Source organism: Alexandromys fortis, unplaced genomic scaffold, assembly GCF_014885135.2.
Source record: "Alexandromys fortis isolate MF-2015 unplaced genomic scaffold, M_Fortis_MF-2015_v1.1 scaffold_38, whole genome shotgun sequence".
NCBI classification, from domain to species: domain Eukaryota; kingdom Metazoa; phylum Chordata; class Mammalia; order Rodentia; family Cricetidae; genus Alexandromys; species Alexandromys fortis.
The window spans coordinates 2,997,188-3,010,996 of NW_026067916.1; the positions used below are offsets into that span (position 1 = coordinate 2,997,188).

Sequence of the window (13,809 nt, forward strand, 5' to 3'; positions counted from 1 at the left end):
ATTTCTCATCTCCTCTATCACATGACGCGGACAGTTGGTTTTAAGAAAATTGAATCCAAAAAATATCTAGTTCATAGGGCGCGTGGGTCAGAACAAAGTTGCATTATGGGTACCAGTGATTCAATTAATTAATATTTATAGCTGAGACGCTCTATGTAGATACTTCTGAGTAAGGATTCTATCAATCGAGTCAATCGAATCGTCTTTAAAACACTCGTTTTAGAGAAGGCTCATTGTGGAAACCAGATAAAAATGGCACCCACCTGCCTTGTGATTTACGTACTAGGATTGGCTGTGCACGCTGGCCATCCATCCAGCTTATCCTTCGTATTCACTGTTCATTTGCATTGTGCGTCCCACGTGCTTTATTAACAACCAAATGTAAGGGAGATTTACAGTCGCATCGTTACTTGTCTGTCAAAGCAAATCTTCATTCCTTCAGCCTAAATCCCCACCTGTGAAATACCTGTTTGCACTTAGATTCCTAAAAATGTTTTATGTGCCTTCAGTAAAACTTGAACCTAACAATGCCCAAGGCAAGAGGATGAGCATCCCGTTCTCTGTGAAAGCATTAGGCAGGGAGATGGTGCTATATGAGCTGTTCCAAGTCATCACAGGGGTGGGAGGTGTGCTGTCCTGGGCAATTCCTCTGTTTTCTTGTTCTTAGATTCTTCCACTAAACGTCAGAACTCAAAACTAACCCAGCATTGATCACTTACCAGCCAATTATTGCTAGTGCGTGGTCCTTGCTATCTAAGTCTGATACCCCTTAGGTTAGGCATTTATGATTCTCCTAGAGATTTCAGCCAGAGTCAGGTCAATGCAAGACCAAATAAATAGTATCAGTGTGTAGAAAACATCTTTAATGACCTCCAGGGAATAGTAAAGTGTGTGGTGTTAACATAACTTATTGTTATGTGAAGTGACATATTCTTGAAATCAAGACATTCCTTTTGAATATAATATAGTAGAGTAAAAAAAAGTATGTTTTTTCCTATACCAAAGAATAAATCCTTCCCTCTACCCTGACTGGTGGTGGTGTGTCTGCCAATAGCTTTCTTCTCTGTACTAAGCCAAGTGGGCACTGTGGCTAAAGTAGCTGCCTAGTATCGCCATTCCCACCCATCCCTATGCTTCCAGATCCTTCCTTTTTCTTTACAGTTCTTCGTCAACCGCTTACCGTGTGCCTGGGTTATGCCTGTGCCGTGCTCCGGGTACACCTCGGTTTAGTCGGCCATATAATTAGTCCCCATGCATGGAATAGAAAGGGCATCTCTGTCGTCTGCTTAATAAGAATGTCGGAATTGGTAGGGAGATAGTGTTGTGGGGACACCGTAGGGTCACGTGCTCTCTCTCCTTGCTCTCAAGGACCTCAGGAAGACTTTTCGTGCAGAGCTCAGAATGTGTACTGATGTAACAATGCAAAGGAGCAAAGTGCCTTTTCTCTATTTCTCTGGGAGGAAGGGGTGGGCTGGGGCTCTAGGGGCGTTTCCGTGTCATTGCTCTGCTGTGGTTGTGACTTCTTCTAGAAGAGACTCAATGAATGTATCTATGAGTGGAAATGAGGGGGGAATTCCTCTGGCTAGAGGATGCTAGCCAGAGCAGCCAACACTTGAAATACCATTGGATGAGTTGAGATTTCAAGGTGGGAAAAGGCTCTGTGCAGTGTCTCTCCCGCCAGCCAAGGCCTCTCCAGAAACGTGGTTTACATCCCCTCCACTCAGGTGGCAGAGAACTCTCAAGAACAGAAGGCGATTCCCCACTTCATGCCATACCCAAAATACATGAACGAACTGAAACTGCAGGAGGTCATAGAAGAAAACATAGGATCTAATCTTTCGGTTTCTGCTTTGCATTGTTTTAAAAGTGACAACAAAATTATAAGCAACGCAATATAAATATGTAAGCTGAACTCATTCAGATCCCAAAGTATGGTGTCACTGGCGATCCATACCAGAAATTTATTTTCAAATGTTAATGTCCCAACTGTACGAAGAACTGCAGCTCGGCAGCAAAACAAAATGAATTATAAAGCGAGGAAAGGACTGAGTGGATATTTCTCTGGAGAAACATTTCCATCTGGCAGATAAGCTCATTAAAGCTATGTTCAGCACCACTAACTATTAGGAAAGGCTAATCAATAGGAGTAAGCAGCCATCACAAAATAATTATAGTTTCAAAACAAAAAAAAAAAGCAAGTATGGGCAAGGGTCTGGTGAAATACAAGCATGTCTTTACCGTGGGTGGGAGGCTAAACAGTGCCTTGACTATGGAAAGTTGTGTCGTTTCCCAAAACTTTAAAAGTTGAATTTCTGTTTGATCCGGGAGTTACACCTGCAGGTGTATAAGCAAAAGATTCAGATCTGGTATTAGAGCAGACACTCACCTTATCAGTTTTACGGCAGCCACGGGGTAATACAGTTCAAGTGTGTGTTAACTGATGGGTAAGGACCGTGTGATATAGCCATATAATGAGACATTACCTGAACATTTTGTAAGATAATGAAGTACTGGTCCATACAACATCATGGTGAACCTTAACAACATAATGCTAGCTGGGAGCCGCCAAATGCAACAGATCACACATTGCCCGACTCCTCTCAGAACAGGTAGCTCCATAGACAGTCAGATAGTTGGTGCTAGTCAGTGGATGTAGCAGGGGACCATACGGATGGCTGCTGGGAATGGTATCGCCTCCTTAGAAAGTGCTGAGAGAAAAACGGTTGTACAGGATTGTGGTTGGACCAAGTACCACCCATTTATATGCCTTCAGATGGTTGGTTTTGTGTTATATGAATTTTGTCTCCCTTAAAAATAAAACTGAAGGTGAGGGTAAAATTCTAAAACATCATCAGGGTAAGTGAAGATCAGTAGAGGGTAGGGATAATGTTGTTCTCATGTATCATAAGTATAAGAATGGAACTTCTTGCTCTCTTGGTTCATATACCGCTAGTTCCTACGGGGCAGGGAATATACTCAATGCTGCAGCCCATGGGAGCAGCATCAGGACAAGGGTCTCTGAAATAGATCTATGGGGGCAGCCCTGGGTAGGCAGGGATCACGAACAAGCTTCCAAGCCTAGTTGTTCTGGGGTGAAGGAGAACTGAAGTATTAACTCCTTCAACTGTGGGACTTGACCTTGAAATGAGATCCCCCCCCCCAAGATGTCCTCTTTCCTTCCCAGAGTTCAACAAAGATGAATAAGAGCTTTTTAAAAAATGTATGGAGAGATGTACAAGGAAGATTCCTTCATTTGCAGTGACAACCTTGCCTATGATGGGTTCCCAGTCTCAAGCCAATGTCTTTGGAAGCTTGAAGGCCTGTGCGGAAAGTTGGGAAGGGGCACCACACTGGCCAGCTTCCATGCTAGTGAATCTAATGTAACCGATAATATGCAACCAAGGAATTACAGGGCTGGGTTTTAAAGGCCTGTGTGTGATCCACCTTTCTCTTTCACATTCTTACAAACAAACATGGTGCTCTGTCCTTCTAATGATCTGCTGCTCCGGGCACGTAATTCAGACCAGCATTGCCTCTAATAAGTTAGGGAAGGAATTTAGTTGGGCGTCTTTATCTCTAAGTAGTCCGAGAGGAATTTAGCCCATTTAAATGCATGGGTGTTCAGTGTTTCAAGGGAAGAACACAGTCAGGACATTTGTTTATCATTTCGAAGAGAGGTTTTCATAGAGGAAATTGTTCTGCCTCCAGTGTATGTGCTTGGCGGAGCTGCAGAGAGCAGCAGTGGTTCACTCCTGCCTGACCAATTTTAATGTCTCAAGCAATTTGGTAAAAATGAATGATGTCAGTTTTTTTCTTAATGCAACAGTTTTCTCTTTTCCTTCTTCCAGGATTAAGTTGTCATCATTCTGGGAAGAAAAAGAAGAAGAAAAAAATACAAAAAGAAAAGACCACTAATGAAGTGGCCCACAGTGCCGGGCTCCTGGACCAGTTCCCTTCTGCCCCCTGTGGTGGATTTCACTTACAAGAAAATTGAAACTGGCAAGACCCTGTTTTCTCTGCAATTTATTTAAAACCTTGCACGCATTTGGATACCTTGTGATTTCCAAGAACTGTGTGAAGAATTACGCTTTGCTTACTGATACGTGGCATGTATTCTTTTCAGTCTTTTGTCTTTGATTCTGTTTGATTTCCCTCGGCTGCACAGTATCTCTGTGACGGGTTTTATGCTTTCACCAGCCGTGTCTTAGATACATTAAGACAACACATTTGGTGTTCACACTTCCTATGTAATGTCTGCACTTGAAAGCCACACGGTGGCATGAAACAATGTGTGTTTTCTTTGGGAACAGAATACATTGTTGCAACCACCAGGAAGGACATTCTTATTGCTAAAACAAACCCCATGTTCTGACTGCCTAGACAGCAGGACCCGTCGACTTGTTGCTTACCTTCGAGGACCTTTGGAAACGTGGGGTTTCTTTTTTTATTTTAATTGTCCCCACATTTATGGGCGCCCAGAACTGCTTAGCATTTCCAGTGGCATGGCTGTTTCTGAGCAGGCCGTAGCTAGAGAAGCAAGCACCAAGAACAAGGATGAAGAGGAAGGCTTCTTTTTTCTTTTTTAACCTGTAGAAAGCAAGTCAGTTTTTTACATGTGTTCTGGGTCTTGTCCACATCTGATTTCTTTTCCCCATCAGCTCTGTTATGCTCTGTGTTTTTTAACTGGAGAAAATAGTGAGGAATATCTTTCTTAAAACTTGGGTGCAAAAAAAAAAATCGGTCTGTCAGGGTGAGTCCTGGGAGCCGTCTTTGCCAATTAATGCTTAAAAGGCAAGTTTAAAAATTATCTAGAGTTAAAATTTTGCTCACTTACAACAAAGCACCTTGGAATCGGATTGTTCAGACACATTCCAAGCCGCTCAGAAGGCACCGCTTGCTGGGTACCAGACTTTAAACCACTCTCCCGTAATAAGTGTTCAAACTCAGTTCTTAAACAATGCGGGAATTTTGCTTTAAAAATAGAAATGGCAAAGAAAGGCCTGGATTCCCTTGTTTTAAGGCACTCTGGGGCTTTGGAAGATGAAGTCTGTGTCACTGGGAGAGAGGACTCAGGCACACATTGCACCTTGGTCTGGGGGGAGCTGCCCAGTGCAGGCATCTTCCACAGTCAGCCTCACTACAGAATCCAGTAAGGAGGGGCGGGGGCTGGGACAGTTAGGAAATGTCACATAAAGCATGCCCTTTGCACCTCTGGACACAAATCTCCACACATTTCTCTGTGTTCTACTACTCCTGAGAAAAGAGAAGAAACTACAAGCTTGAGATGTGTCACACAGTTTTAGGATCAAGACCAGGAATTATGATCCAGTTTGACAAGGGCTTTCTGATTCTCGAATGAGTATCGAAGCCAGCAGTCAAATCCAGAATGTCCCTGGAAGTAGGGCCAGGTTCTTAAAACTCTCAAAGGCGTTGTCTCTGAGGGATAGGCATAACCAACCGCCTAGCCTATCCAGAGGGAGAAGTAATTACAATCTCGAAAACACAAAGCAAGGCATTGCTTCCCAGATGGTTTGAAAGAAGGCAGTGTCTCTCAAGGTGACTCTTGGCTACCTGGGAATCATTTTCATACCTCTTTCGTATATTCCTTCCGCGGGAAGTCTTTGCAGGTATTTTGACTTAAAGTATAATTAAATTGGGAGTTCTTTAAGTGAGGAGAAAACTTTACATGTAATTAAAAACAGCCTCCCCTGTGGTTTGCTTAGAATCCTCCATTCATCTGAGTGGCGGGGAGGAGGCATCGTGTTTGTATTTCACACAAGTCAGGGCTCCATGCTAATGTTGGAGGGCATCAAGTGAGCGATGTAAAGGCCACTAGAGATCCGTGCCCTTGTCTAGACAGCGTCTCCTGGGAAGGAAGGCGTAGCACTGCTCAGTGTGGGGTCTGCCCCAAGTCATGCCCACCTCTCAGGTTAGAAGGGTTTTAGTTTTATGTCCTTGTCATCAAGGAAGGACATCCAAAATGTCCCCCCAACCCAACCTGGCACAGTCCTATCCCCCATACCCTGTTTTTCTCTCCTGCCCTCTCTGGGAGCATCATGAAAATCTGTGCAGACGACATCCATTAACATGTTAGTATACAGTAGAGAAAGCGCTGGACTGCTGGGGAGATTATTTTTCTATGAAGGACTCGCTTGAGTTTGGACAGCTGATAATCGCACGAACGCCTTGACGTGGTGATTGTATCAGCTCAACCTCACTGCGCTTAGCATTGGAAAGGAAGTATGGGACTCAGTTCCCATCTTCTTAAGGGGAACACCTTAATTAATTAATTAAGACATACAAGACACATAGGATGCAAACATGTGTTTGCTGTGCCAGGCCAGAAAGTAGAGGGGTATGAAGCAGGGGCCGTCGTCTCCCACCGTGCAAGGATGAGAATCTGTTTCCAGCTCACAAGTGACTAGAAGTTTCTGAGGGAGCCTGTGGGAATGTAGGGAAACCAGGACCTCTTGGTGCCCTGTCCCGTGTGTATACGACAGCCACTGTAATCAGTACCCTATGTATGCGTCCATGGCAGACGCCCATCTGTGAATAGTACGGTTTGTAATCTTCTGTTATATAAGAGGATGTTTAGGTTGTACATACTGGGGTAGATCATTGCCTGCCCCTATACATAGAAAACATGCTGCATACTTGTGCATAACTTCCTTCTCCATCCCCGGCTTGTACACGGGGCAAACTGTACGTCAGTCTTCCGTTTCCTCATATACCAAACGGGAAAATTTTAAATCTCCAACGAAATAGGCAATTTCCTATTCTCACTGCCCCCTCTCACAGCAGCGTGTGTTAGAGGCACATATTAAATCGACACTCTTGGTTTGTGAGTGGACTTTCGGGTTTTTTTTTTCTCATTTCCTTTTATTTCTCTCCCCCCCCCCCGCTTTGTTTATACGAGGCGCTGAGTCCTGTGCTTCCTAACGGGGTTAGCACCTCAGATAATCATCAGGCTTCAACATGACACACAGCAAGGGGCGTGGGACATTACGTGTTGCGTATGTGTTGCCGATTGTAATTTGTCTGTGCTATGAAGGATGTAATGGTTTGTCCACTGTCATTGTTGTTTTCTGTAACATGATACGGAATAAAGTATAGCCAAATCTGCAGATGTCATCTTGGTACATAGCCCTGTGTGTCCAAAGCAGCTGAAGACTCAACACAGTTCTTCTGAAAGAGTGACGTAAGAGATCAGATGCGCAGTATATGGGAACAAGTGGGTTCCTGGAGGATTCTAGAAACCCTGCAAGTCTTCCCCTTTCTTTCTTTGCTGTGCCAAATTTGGGGTAGAAACTCGGGGGCGCCCTGTGCACCAAATCTGTGAGCCACAGGGCTTCCCCTGGCTCCGTGCTCATGTTCCCCTAGCCCACACATCTGGAGCCTCTCTTATTTGTTGGTTGCGGTCGTCTCTATCTTTTACCCACGTCTGTCTGGCCTTCCACATATCCCCATGTGACCTCACGTGTGAGGTGACTGGGTGGCCCTCCCCAGCAGTCGGTCAAACTCTGCAGACACGCTAGGAGAGGCAGTACTGTTCTCATAGGCTGAGCTAGCGTATATCTGTGATACCATCCAGGCCCACGTGACATACCTGGGCCCACGTGACCAGGACAGTACCAGGAGCCCACACTTGGATATCAACAACTTGGGAGATGCATCCTTTCCCTTTTGTCACAACCCCAAACATGCCCACATGGTTTCCCAAGTTTTTGATGAGGGTCATGGCAGATACGGTTTTCAGTGCACCGAAGGTATGTGCTCATTTGAAAGTGTTTGCAAGGCCGCATTCCATTTGAGACAACCAGGACCCTCCTACCCCACAGGAGCAGCTGATACCCCTTCCTTTGCTCTTCTGTAGCCCCTGGGTGTTCTAAGTCCTCTGCAAAGCCACATTCCCATAGTTGTATAAAACAGTTCCTAGCCTATGTGTATTCCAGCTCAGGTGAGCCATGGCTCCTCAGCCCCCCAGCTGCTCCCACTGCTGTCTCTAAGGCACAGAGGCACCTGGGTAAATTCGATTTGAGACGGTTGCTCCATCACCACCTCTGTATGTTGAGATAGGGTTCTGTGTACAGGTGGCCTTCACAATAACCAAAGTAGCAATAGTTTGCAAATTGGGGGATCCATAAGTTACTGTGGAAAGCAAGCAAAGTCACATAAGTGTAAAAAGAATAACCTGTCCTAGAGAGGTGTTTAAAGGAGCCAAGCAGAGGGCCCTCTTCACTCCCCCTCGGCAGCTGGCGTCCATTGCAGCTCTTAACTGCCTGCCACCGTTGGCGTAATCACGGGAGCTCTTCATAAACCAAAGGGGAAATGCGGCACTGGAGTCTACCAAAGGCAAAGAAATACATCTGAGAAATATTTTTAACTTTCTTAAAGTGGTGGCAGAGGTGTCAAGCACCCTCTGAGTTCCATAATTACCCAGCATTCCTTCTTTTCCAGCAGGGGCTGTTCTATCTCTGGCAGGATGTGATGTGTGCCGTCCGAGCCGGGCAGGTAGAGTCTGGAGGACGGCACTCTCGCCATTGCTTCTGGCCCCCCGAGTGTAGAGCAACCAGAGGGGAAGGTGGTGGGGCAACCTTATGCAACCGGGTTAACACGTGCAGTTGCTGAATAATGGCAGGCATTGTAAATGCCTGCAATGAGGACCCCACAGTGGCCCAGCAGCCTGCTGCTACCAGTGGGTGGTGGCGTTATGGGCATTAGCTCTGAGAAGCTTATATAGCAGAGGGGCTAGGATAAAGGACACAAATCAGGAGAAAACTGACAAGATTAAAAAAAAAAAATCCAAGGCCTCGTATTTACTGTTCATCCTCATGCTCTCCGTGTGCTGCATTGTCTGCGGTGAGTCGTGCTGAGAAGGAGCCTGGCTCAATAATAGCTCAGAGCAGCCTCGCGGCCCCAGAACCATCCTGTGCCAATGGTGCCCACAGAGCTAGCCGAGAATAGAATTCTGATAGAGTTGTCTTTTTCCCCCTTCCCTGTGAGATCACCAATAATTATGGAAGGCATACTGCAAAGACAGAGGAGAGGTGGCCTGTCAGAGTGCATCCTGAACAGGGACCCCACAGGGATTTCTGCCCTGCAGCCCGAGGGGGCCTGCCTGACACGTGTACAAGTCCCAAGACATCCGAGGACACGTCTGAACTGCCGGCTCAAGGGCAGAGAGAAGCTCAAAACTGAACGTTCCGAGTAACGCCATGGAGAGGAACAATGCTTTCTCTCTCTCTCTCTCTCTCTCTCTCTCTCTCTCTCTCTCTCTCTCTCTCTCTGCCTCAGTAACTGCCTGGCTCCCTCAAGACAGACTGCAGTTTACTGTGCTCCAAGCCCACCTGGGTCTGCGACTGTCTTGCCTAGAAGTCGCTTGGGCAGCTCAGACCCTCCTGCAGTCGTTCACTAATCCGGTGGCTCTCAGCCCCGGCTCTTGCTGGAATTACCAGGAAGTTTTAAAAAGTGCCTCCACCCCCAAACCAATTCATTCCAGAAGTATTGAGGGTGGGTACCTGGCACCGATTTGTTTGGGGAACTCAACAGGTGATTGTATTGTGCAGCCAGCGTGGGAACTGCCAGGCTGTCTTTCCTCCTGCCTGTGGTCCCCTGGAGAGGCAGGTGGCACTTTCTCTGCACGGGCCAGAGAGTAAGAACTCTTGTCTTTGCAGCCTGTTCAATACGCCACAGCTACCTACTTTACCACTGTGGTGCAAAAGTGGCCGTTCTCTACACACACGGGCAGTGTTCGGAGGAGATGACTCGCACACTCGGTCTCGGGTTTCTTGTAAGTTTCACCTGCAAGAAATATTGTCTTGATTTTTAAAAGGCATTTGGAAGTATAAAAATAGGGGCTGGAGAGGTAGCCCAGTAGAAAGAGCAATTGCTGTTGTGCAGAGGACAGGTTCCCAGCACCCACATGAAGGCCGAACATCTTTGAAATGCCTCCTGCGAGTCTGTCACTGAACTGGGCTCATCAGGCAGTTAACCGGGGAGACACTGCCCTGCCTTCAGCTTCCATGGGAGAAACAACTGTGCAGACATTGTATTCATGCAGCAGGGATATGAGAGAAAGTTATGGAAGTGCTGATGAAGATCGGTCACCTCTCCTAGGTTCCTGAGCTGGAACTGGGGCTGGGAAAAGGGAGGCTGCCTTGGAAACGACACAAGAGAGTCTCCAAGGGAACATGGGTAGGGTTTTCTGGAAGGAAGGAAAAGTAAACACAGAGCAGCGCATGGTGCCATGACCTCCTTCACTCCTATTAGTTCAGCCCCAACTTTGGAATTCTGCAGAAGAAACACTGAGGTTTCTGACTTTCCTCTGCCAAAGCTAAGTGTTATAATTCAATGTGACTCTCAAGTTTTAAAATAACAAATCCACCCAGGGCCCTCTGCACAGGCCTTCCCATATTCATGCTCTTGCACACACACACACACACACACACAGACAGAGAGAGACAGACAGAGAGACAGAGACATACATACATACATACACACAGAGAGAGACATACAAATACACATATACATAAACAGACACACAAAGACACAGAGACACACACCATGTAAACACAGACATATACACATATAAACAGAGTCACAGAGAGTCACACATACATACACACAGACACAGAGACAGATAGATAACAGAGAGTCACACATACACACACACAGACACAGAGACAGATAGATATACACACACATATACACACATAAATACATAAAGGCAGAGAGAAAGATATACACACACATAAACAGACACAGTGAGAGAGACAAACACATGCATATATACACACAAACACACATAAACAGACACACAGAGAGAGACATACACATACATATAGACAAACACACACACACACACACACTGTACTCTAGACCAGAACTTTTCTGATGTTCCTCAAGACACCGAGCTCCTGAAGGGATCCACCAAGACTTACCGATTTCATTTCTATGGCTTGTACCTAGCATAATTCCGTGGTCTTCAGATGTTTGCAGTGAGAGAATTTAGCTTTAGGCACATAGATAACACACAGAGAGGAGCCTGTTGGCAAGGGTCTTCCCTGTATCTCCACAAAGCCAAACAAAAGATAGAGGTCCAATTCTTTCTCGTTTTCTATGAAGTAACGGAAGCACTCCTCAAACTTTAGACTTCGACTTTGTGTGGCATGGTTACACGTGTGTTTTGGTACATGGCTTCCACTCGGTGTGGCATAGTTACACGTGTGTTTTGGTACATGGCTTCCACTCGGTGTGGCATGGTTACACGTGTGTTTTGGTCCATTTACTTTGCTGGAGCTCTGGCAGAAAGCTGTACCTGGGAAAAGGGGCTGAATCCTCCCTCAGTCTTTGTGCCATATCCAAGTGCGCCGCATGCTTTCAGTCACTGCCAAAATAGTAACCCACGCAGTGCTCCCTCGAGGATCAGTTAAAGACCCCCATTCCTGGCCATCCTGTGTCGGGTAATGCTCGAGTTTTAGCCAGATGCTCATTCTGAAGTTCAGCGCGTGCTGGCCTGCAGTTGCACGTGGCTCTGAGCTGCTGCTCTTTCTCCTCGGAGGCTCTGGCTGCCAGCTGCAGCTTTGTTGGGGGGGGGGGGGCTCACTGGGAAGCCCGGTGCATGCCCACACTCTAAGCCAACGTGAGGGCCTGAGTGATGAATTAGTAAATTCAAGGTCACCGTGCTGGTATGGGGTGCAGCTGGCGTCTCCGTCTGATCCTTTGGGGGTTAGGCTGCACCGTGGAAATGTGATGCAAATGCTGCCACTGCAGCCACAAAATAAATCCCCGAGCTGCTGATGACAATGATGTCAGCCTCATAATCAAACTCTGGGACAGAGATCATGAATGGGCACCTTTGTGTTGGGGACTTAACTCGGGGAAATTATCTCTCCTCTGAGGGTTACTTCAAGGCTCCAGAAGGCCTTATTAGAGCGGTCATGTTTTTTCAGAAATGACAGTGGAATGCTCCCAAATTTAACAACAGTGGAAATCAAGCAGCAGTTTCTCAGAGTTGCAGCAGCAAGAAGCCATACACACCCAAAGATTCACCATCCCGCACCCCTCCCCCACTCATGGATGGGAACAGTCGGTCTTAGCTAGCTAAGCTGCCTTAAGGCTTTCAGTGAGCACTAGACACAGAACTTATCCCAGTCAAGGCAGCATTGTCTGGGCCCTGCACCTTGGAGAGCCCCAATCTCGCTCCCCTGGGACGGGCACCTTCCCACATTGTGGGTTGGGAAAGTCAGGGTTAAGAGTCCTCCCCGAGTCTGTGAAAGGATCCGGATAGGCCTCATTTCTGCTTTTCTGAAAGTACACCATGTTTGCTCCCATTGTGCGCAGCCTGAAGAGCAAAGGAGAGGCAGGCAGTTTGCACAGGCTAAACATAAAGCCTGGATACAGGGCAGGCTGGCAGGGGTGCCATGGGTCCCTATAGTCAGAAAATCTGAGGATGGGAAGATATGGTCTTGTGAGGCCAAAATGTGCTGGTATAGACACCGGGGAAATTCCAGAAAGAACTAGAATCTCAAAAGACATTAGCAAATGCCAAGGCCCCAGATTACTGACGTGGAGCCTAAAGCATTGTTGTCAGAGGAAGTATGGCCTGGAGTCCAGAGGAAGTCTCAAAGTAGGGACAGGAGCAGCCGGAATGAAGCCCGCAGGTGGTGGTGAGAATTCACACTGAGCTGCTCCGAGCTCCAAGGTTCTCCATTCCCGCCGAATGTAGCATGGTGCTTTGTTTGTTCGGCCGTGCACTTCTACGTGATAGCTCCCTTCCCGCATGATGTATCTCACAACAGACATTTATTACCTCGTGCTTTCACTGGGTTCAGAAGGACTTTATCTTGATGATTGTGACTTGCAACATTTGATGAAATCAGGCTGCAATCTGGTGGTGGCTAAGGCTGTGCTATTATTGGTACCTGATGATCTGAACCGGTCACTGAGTTGAGCAGAGGCAGTTGGATTAGAGAGAGTTCTCTTCTAAGTTAACATGGCTCCCCACTAGGTCTCCTAAGCTCAATGGCGTTGGGTTAGCTGAATAATGTACATAGAGACTCGGGGCTCCACTCTCCACACAAACAAGACAGCCAAGTGAAGCTGCACTGCTTTTTATGGTGTAGCACCCGGCTTGTTAGAAATCAGGGCCAACCTGTCTTGAAAGGAAAGAGAATCAGACCTTACCTCTTAATAGAAATTGTGGCCCTAGTATAAAGATATACACAGGTCACAAGTCATGTACACTGATCCCATATACAAAACGCCCTTACTAGAAACACATTCTAGTTTGTTTTCTGTTGTCGTGCTAAAACACCGACCTGAAGGAATCTGAGGAGGAAAAGATTTGTCTCCTCTTACACTTTGAGGCAGCACTCCATCCTTGCAGAAGGGAATTCAGAGCTAAAACTCGAGCAGGAATTGAAGCAGAAGTTGCAGAGGATGACTCCTTACTAGCCTGTTCACTGCCTCATTCCACTTGCTTATATAGGCCTAGAGGTGGTGCCGCCCACAATGGGCTGGGGCTGGGCCCTCCCACAGCCATCATGGACAGTCTCTTCCAGACATGACCACTGGGCATTTTGGTCTGCACATCCATCAGCTGAGGTTCCCTTTTCCAAGGCTAACGCGAGGCTGTGAGGTTGACAATAACCATCAACTATCACACTCCACAATGCACCACAGCAGCATGTCATATTGTTGGAATCTCACTAAATTTAGCGAAAGCGCTGTACCCGAGACTGCTCTTGTGCAGGCCCTTGTATTTGCTCCACATTTATCTTACTTTGGTAGGGTCAGCAGGGATGGCCC

The 13,809-nt window shown here is 46.7% G+C and overlaps 1 protein-coding gene across 11 annotated transcripts in view; it reads left to right on the top strand.

Annotated features, from left to right (window-relative positions):
• The window catches only part of Cdk14 (cyclin dependent kinase 14), a 575,534-nt gene that overhangs the window by 516,837 nt on the left and 44,888 nt on the right, over positions 1 to 13,809 (top strand). For 8 of the 11 annotated variants that reach the window (XM_050139704.1, XM_050139707.1, XM_050139708.1 and 5 more), the window contains one exon: positions 3,849 to 7,124. The exons of 2 other annotated variants lie outside the window; for them this stretch is intronic. The gene's annotated coding sequence lies outside the window, so the exon portion shown is untranslated. Of the gene's footprint in view, positions 1 to 3,848; positions 7,125 to 13,809 lie in introns of those variants that run through there. One more of the 11 variants, XR_007591247.1, reaches the window with a different exon arrangement.